The 8196-nt window shown below is 37.2% G+C and overlaps 1 pseudogene across 1 annotated transcript; it reads right to left on the bottom strand.

The window, feature by feature from the left end:
• Positions 1-1664: 1664 nt before the first annotated feature.
• Positions 1665-5766, bottom strand: LOC143622483 (TMV resistance protein N-like; annotated as a pseudogene). The gene is made up of 4 exons (XR_013151713.1): positions 5257-5766; positions 3295-4395; positions 2913-3203; positions 1665-2837 (listed from the first exon to the last, which is right to left on the bottom strand). The product of XR_013151713.1 is annotated as a TMV resistance protein N-like (transcript).
• Between the last annotated feature and the right edge of the window lie 2430 nt (positions 5767-8196).

The following is an 8196-nucleotide window of genomic DNA, read 5'->3' as shown; positions in this document are numbered from 1 at the left end:
CGCTTTTGGTACCCAATTTGTTGCATATTGTGCATTGAGGTACCTTGTTTCTGTCGAAGCTTCTTCCTCGGCCTCGACCTCTGAAGGTATTCCGGCCCCTTCCTCTTGATCCGGACCCAGATTGAGATCCAATTTGATCTCGGTTAAACATAACTTGGAGGGCATGCTCATCAATTTTGTTTTGTTTTGTTTTTCGGGAGTTCTTCTATTCAGTCTTTCTTCATGCGACTGTAGAGACCCCATAAGTTTAACTGGGATTAGTTTAGTTAAGTCGTGTGAGACCTCAATAGAAGGTACTACATAATCGAACCTGAGGGTTAGACTTCGTAATACCTTCTCAACCACGGTCTGGTCTTCAACGACTTCACCATAAGCACGTCTTTGACTCACAATACACATGATTCTGGAAAAGTAATCACCGATTGGCTCATCATCTTTCATTCGAAATTCTCAAAATTTCGTCTTAGACCTTGAAGTTTGATTGATTGAACCTGTGTGTCACCAATTGGAACTCCATCTGGAGAGTCTCCCACGCTTCTTTGGCTGTAGTTGCAGATGCAATATGGGAGAATAGTTGCTCGTATACGGCCTGCTGGATTATGGCCAAGGCGAATGCATCTCTTCTTTGAGCATTCTTTTGATTTTGGGCATCCGCCTTTCCATTGATGCCGGTTTCTACCGGCTCCCATAAATCTCTGGATCTTTACTCATAGCCGTCGCCTTTGAATACTAGAATCGGAATGGCAGAGTTTGAGCTTACTTGATCAGCCATGATGAATTAGGGTTTCGATGAGGATGAATAAGTAGAGCACTTTAACCATGCTTTCATACCAAATATGTTGGTATTAAGAGCAGATTAAAGGTACAATATGATAACAAGCAAGGAAATCACAAATCAATTTTTTATTGAATAATCTGAAGTACATTCACTTGAATTCTAGTGTTACAATATAAATAATCAAAAACAACCAGAAGAAGTATAAGGAACAACGTTCACATCCCTGAATACTAGGACAACTCAACAACCTGAATATATCCACTTATTCAAACAAATAACATATGCATAAAAGAAAATAAAACGTGCATGTCTTAAAAAAACAATCCTTGCTAGACTGGTTTGGGTCATCATTCAATAGGTATCATCCCAGCACCGATCTTGAATTTCACAAAAACTTGGTAGCGACACCTTATCAAAAATGCCTAGTTCGGTACCGGCACTGTAGGCAAAGTTCTATAAATACCGGTATCAAACTGAACCGTACGTATTGTTACCAGTATCACATTGATCTCGAAACCGCAGTTGGTACCAAATCGGTATTGACGGTACCTGTTTCGGTTTCGATTCAGTACACGGTACCATTTGCTCATCCCTAGTTGCATGTTAGTATACATGTCAAAATAAGTGTTTACCTCTATAGCCATCTATAGCCATGGAGTACAAATTATTTTGCATATCTACCTTTATTTCCATTTATCATCACAAAGTGGATCATGGAGTATACATGTATTTACTTTAGTTTCTTATAAAGTGGGTCATGTTTGTAAGGTGTAATCACCTTCATATGCTTGTGCTTCAATATCAATTGTGTGAAAGAATTTAAAGAGCAATGATAATTGCTAGAACATTAAATGCCTAATTTCCATCAACATTACACCAACTCAAGTCAAAGAAACACGATTAACATAAAGAAATAACAAAATACATGTCATGATACTCGAAATCATCACTTGGAGGAAATTCATGTTGTGAAAGCTCATGATACGTAGCAGGAGGCTGTGTATTTTGAAATATTTTTCAAGGACGTAAAACCGTGCGACTCAAGAAGCACCCTAGACCATATAATACATAGGCCTTTTATTCGAGAAATGCTCTTCGGAAGATTACTTACGCCTGCGCCTTCTATATTTAACTCTTTTAAACATTTTAAACGTCCAAGCTGCTCGGGCAGTTTCTCAACTAGACTACAGTTGGGGAGATGCAAAAATTCTAAACAATCAATGTCGCAGATGCTGTCCGGAATATCTTGTAAGGAGATACAATCAGTTAGGTGTAACTCCTGTAAACACTTTAATCTGCCAAGATCCTTGGGTAACTGCTCCAAATCCCAACAGGATTTAAGTTTAAGAGATTTCAGATGTTTCAAAATACAAATGCTATCGGGAATATTTTTAATCTCTTTAATCGATAAACTTAGCTCCTCTAGACTTTCTAACTGGTAGAATTCCTTGGGCGCCCGCAGAATATCGCCTTCAAGTTTAAGCACTCTTAAATGTTGTAAGCCAGAAATGCTTTCTGAAAAAGACTCGAGGTCTGTGCAAGCACACAGTCCAAATGATATAAGCTTCTCAAGATTTCCATACGATGAGGATACAGGCTCATCATAAAAACATTTAAACTGAAACTTTGGCAAATTACTGTTGGGATGCAATGGGCATATATCCAGGGACTTTGCAGTCAGTTGTAAGTTAGCTAAAGAATTACCACCAGGTAACTCATACCGCTTACTAACCTGAAAAACCTCAAACCTCGAACAACCGCTTAAGTTTAAGAAGACAAGCTTTTCTAGACATCCCACTGGAGCCTCGATTTGTTGAAGACAGTAGCATTGATCAAGGCCAAACCTGTTGAGATTTGGAGCCTTCCCAAGGTTAAGGTTACTCACCTTTGAACCACTGAGGATGAGGAAGTTGAGAATTGGACATTTAATGGGCATTTTGAGTTCTACAAGCTCGTTACATCCCCTAAGGTCTAACCTCTCAAGATTTGGAGTCTGTCCAAGGTTAAAGGTTCTCAACTTAGAAAATTTGAGGTCTAGGAATCTGAGCTTTTTAAGAGCCTATCATAGAAAAAAATTTGAATATTAATGTAATGACAATATATAACATTAATATGTAAACAACCAATATTTTACCTTTCTATCCTCCCCTTCCCAGAGTTGAGAAATGTTGCTCCGAGGCATTTCAAGGTTAACAAGCATAGTTGCTTTATATGTTTTAGGGAAACACCTGTTAGGGTATCCAGGCCAATGTAATGACCGTAAAGTATTTGGTAAGTACTGACCAGCTTCATCAATTTTCCTTTCTTGATATCGACCATCCACATAAAGAAACCGGAGGCCATTCATCATTCTAAGACCTTCCATAATAGTAGCTGGATGGAGATCCGAATACTCCAGTTTTATGTATCGTGTTGCTTCTGTACCCTGTATATAAAAAGCTGACATGAAATTAATTGCTGGCATAACAAATAAAGATGTGTTAATTTTCCACCTTACAAACAAACAAGAAGCTTACCAAGTCATTCTCCAATATTTCTTCAATTTCATCTGTAACCCATAATCGGTTATGTCTCGCAGGCTCATCACGTTGCACACGACGAACAATATCCTTGCCCATTTCTTGGATAAGGTCATGCAAGCGCAAACAATCAGTATCAGAAATAGAAAGCAACGATTTCCGCTCAAGAACCTTTAGACCATCATCCACAGCTTTCAAGTATTCGTATTGCTTGTTCTTTCTGTTCACCTTTCAATATGCATGCAACATCAAGGAATATTTGTTGTTGTTCATCATCTAGGCCAACGTAGCTTAGTTCCAGTTTTTCCAAAGTCCCCTTCATCGGAGTTCTTTCTAACTTTTTGATGGCATCTTCCCACTCAAGCATGGTTTTATGACAAAAATGTGAACCCAAAACTTTAATTGTTAAGGGGACACCAGCAGCGTAACGTACAACTTTTCTTGACAGCTCTTCGTATCCTTGAATAGGAGTCTCTCTCTCAAATGCATACCTACTGAAGAGTGAAATCGCTTCCTCTTCTAATAACAGGTTGACATCATGAATATTGTCATTATGAACTGCGTGTGCTAGTAACACTTGCTCATCTCTTGTTGTGATGATGATTCTGCTTCCAGGCTCAAACCAGCTAAGCTCACCTGCTAACGCCTCGAGCTGCATTTTATTATCCACATCATCTAGAACAATAAGAACTTTTTTCCTACCCATCATCCATTTCATCTTCTCTTTCCCATCAGAAACACCTGTAAGTAACGACAATGCTTTGATCCATTAACACATCTGAAAGGACTTGTTTTTGCAATTCCTTCAGACCAGACGAAGGGCTTTTTGAAACTTCACTCACATTCTCAACAAAGCTTACACCATCAAACTTAATGAACATATGATCAAAATCAGCTCGGGCCAAAGTCATCTTTCCACAACCTCCCATCCCCTTGATCCCTATCATCCGAACATCAAGGGAATCAATTTCTATAGATGAAACGACATTCTTTACCCGGGTCACCATGCCTACTAACTTCTCATTGACACTCCTTTTGATAATCTGTAGTTTTCTGGATATGTCTATGACAATTCTTTGGATGAATTGTGCTTCATGCCTGTGCGGAAAAAAAAGTTTCAATCGGATTACGTCAAATCCCACATCAACAGATTAATTTCAAAATCTATAACATAGAATTATATCATAGTGATATACTATGTCACTTATGTTTCAGGTTCAACCTTAGTGATGTCAAAATAACCCGAGTCTGATGGGTATACCCGAAACCCGAAGCATCCGGGATGGGTATATACCTGAAGCCCGACGGCCATTGGGCCGGGTATGTGATTAGTTTGACAAATGTTCGCGGGTATGGGCCGGGCATAAGATTTGGTGATACCCGAAAACACATACCCGTTTACCCGAAATATATACTTGGATTATAAACCTGAAAAATTTTCATTATTAATTTCATTTTTCATCCCTTTGTCTAATAGAACTTTATTTTTATAGGTTCACTATATGAAAAACATTATTTTGTATTTATTATATGCATTTATAAAATATTATTTATGTTTTATATGTTGTTAAGTTTATACATAAAGTTATATAACAATTATAGTACTATTGTTTATGATAACGTTTATATTTATGTAATGTGTCATATTTTAATTTGTAATAGTTTATATATAAATAAAAAAACATATACAATAATTTTAATGGTAAAAAAAATACCTGGAAATCCTAACAGAATTTTTTTAACAATCTAATGGGTATACCCGATATCCGACGGGTAATTACCCGACACATATCCGATGGGTATTGGGTTGAGTATGGAACTAGAATTTATAACATGGTACGGGTATGGGATTAGCATACCCGCCCCAAATCCGACCCATTTCTATGCTTATTCAACCTTTTGACACGAATCAAGTTTTTGACGTAGAACTTGACAATAAAAATGAGATGACGGAGTTACCCATTAACAGTGTTCTTCAACTCCCACCCAGCTAGTTCGGCTGCTTCTTTGAGAGCATTTTTCCATCTCCCAGCAGCCTCTTTCTTTGCATGTTTTGCAAAGGCGTCTTTAACTGCTCCACATTGGTGGCGGACTTCGGTGGGTTCCACATCATAGAAAATGGGGTACGCGGTATGCCCCATTGCCTTCGGGCACTCCATAATCTTAGTGAGCTCTTCTAAGCACCAAGATGATGATGCATAGTTCTTGGAGAATACAATTATGTGAATTCTCGAGCCTTCAATGGAACTGACAAGCTGCTCACTGATCCTTTCCCCTTTCTCGATTTTTTTGTCATCTTTGTAAGTTATAATGCCTTTATTGTGAAGAGCGTGATAGAGATGATCAACAAAGTTTTTACGGGTGTCTTCACCCCTGAAACTTAAAAACACATCATATTTGAAGCTCTTTTGAACTGAGGAAGTTGAATTAGATGCCATTGAGTGTATGCTCGATGGATTGAAGAAAACGAAATCTGATGAACTAACTGTAAAGAAAGAGAAGACCAACTTCAAGAGTTGATATTTTGATTGAAAAAAACTGCACAAGATTTTTACGTGGTTCAGTCGCAACGGAGAACCTAAATCCATGGCTGCCACAAGGTTATTTCATTGATTAGGTGCAAAGATTACAATTACATAACATGTATAAATATATATAAAACTAGGGTTAACGGCTTAATGAACAAGAAACAAATATAGGCCTAGGCCCTTGTTCTCCTTGTCTCCAGTTTGAGCCAATCTCAAAATCGGCCCAAAGCCTTCACAAATCATAACAATCTCCCACTTGAAAGCTTTGAACGAACCGCAACAGTCATCCAACCTATACACAATAACTCAAGTAATATTCAATTACAAAAAATTACCAAGCCTCCAGTTCCAAGATGTAGGTCCCGACACCGGATTTGACAAGTGAAGGGATTTTGTTCATGATAAACGATTGAGACGGATGCGGTAAATCAAACGATCGAGTAAATAATAAACGGATAATATAATAATAAACGCTCTCATTATCGGTTGCAAAATATTAAATATAAAATAAACGAACCAACCCAAGCAAATGTGAGCTCCCTTTGGTTGAGTGATTTACACCATAAGAACACACACTAAAAGGAAATGCAAGTGTCCTATTTATAGGTTCTAGAAGCTTTCTCCCGTTGAAGCTAAACGCGTGCATCGAAGTTCTAGTCTCAGATCCAAAATTCTTGCCGACATCACCAATTTGATTTTATAACATAAACAGAAGAAAGCAAGGACCATTTAAAGTGTTAGTAGGATAGGATGAATATATAGGAAGAAATATTTGGAGAGGAAAGATCAATAAAAGATGAAGTATGAGATAAGGATGAGGAAATCATTTATTCGAAATCATCAAAAGCTTCTGACAAATGTTTAGAAGTATATAGCCATACCTGAGACCTTCTAGAAACCCTAATGATTGTAAAAACATATTCAAACGTATTCAAAATTATTACAAGTGTCAGATAGGTCTTCGAGTAAGCTTCGTCTTTAATGAGCAAACCATGTAATCCATAAGTGTGTTGGAACAGTTCTCGAGTAAGTTTTCACTTTGAATATTTTCCTTAGAAAATATTCTTCAATCAGACTTCAATCTTCATGATATAATCCAAATATGCTCGAGAATATCCCACTAGCAAACTTGTTCTTGATCTTTTCAACCTTTTGTCAAATTTATTCTAGCAAACATAATATGCTTGTGCACTGTAGCTTGCTCGAGGTTGAACCTTGCTCGTGGAAGTCCTTAAGAATAATTCCTAAAACTTCCTACAAGTTTGCTTGCGATCATATTATTGAAACCTTGCTCAACCCACCAAATTACTTGGTTTAAGCTTGGATAAGTCGAGGGTTTGTTATGAAACAAACCTTGTTCGACTGAAGAACAACCTTGCTTGATGAAGTATAGTTAGCTCAAACTAAACACTTTGAAGAATTCCAGATGATACCTTTACACGAAATAAGATACCTTGCTTGAATGAATGTAATGCTTGCTCGAAGTGCCTGTCGAATTCCATACTTGGCATATTTCTGAGGAGGTTGAGAAGATTCCAATCTTCCTTGATAACAACAACTTATTTCCAAACCTCCAACTTTACTTTTAAAAGTTCAACGGATCTTCAAAACCTTCAAGAAAGTAACGTCTCAGTTCGGGTAATCACAGAATTAGAACCCGAATATCAAGAACAAAGTTGAATAAGTTGATTCGGCCCGCTATGATACATTTGTTGGTCCCATAACGCCGGATCCGACAAACAAACGGATTTTGTTCTTGATAAGTGATCGAGACGTGTGCGGTGAAATCAAACGATCAATAATATAAAGATAATATAAAGGATAACGAATGACTTCGTAAGCGGTTTAAAAGATTGATAATATTAAATCTACCGATCCCACCCAATGTAAGCTCCTCTTGGGTGGTTGATTACACCTTACAAAACAAACATAAATAAAGAAATAAAGTCTATATTTATAGCTAAACAATAAACAATCTAGAAGCTTTTTCCCGTTGAGTCTAAACGCATGCGCCGAAGCTCTCGTCTGGTATATGGATTTCTCGCCCATTTTAATTATTAACCTGACCATAAATATATTACGAGTTTCGCCATATTGATATCTCAAGTTGTGTGGTTTGCTCACTTTTGTCATATCCATTCAAAATAAACTTATTTTTAGCCATATTCATCCACTTTAATAACACCATTAGCCCTTGTCAAATAAGATAGTGTAATTTGACAAGAGTGCCCTTACCAACACGTTTTTAGTAAATTCTATATGTTATTAGGATTCGTATGCATGTTTTAACAAAATAAATTAATATAGCGGAAATAAATAAACGTACGAACCAATCCAAATCTCCAACTTTGTTGGGATTCATATGCAAGTT

Source organism: Bidens hawaiensis, unplaced genomic scaffold, assembly GCF_021521415.1.
Source record: "Bidens hawaiensis isolate Kalapana, Puna unplaced genomic scaffold, B.hawaiensis_p1.1 tig00003141_1, whole genome shotgun sequence".
Taxonomy (NCBI): domain Eukaryota; kingdom Viridiplantae; phylum Streptophyta; class Magnoliopsida; order Asterales; family Asteraceae; genus Bidens; species Bidens hawaiensis.
Note: the sequence above shows the minus strand (reverse complement) of the source record. Positions and strands in the feature narration are given on the sequence as shown.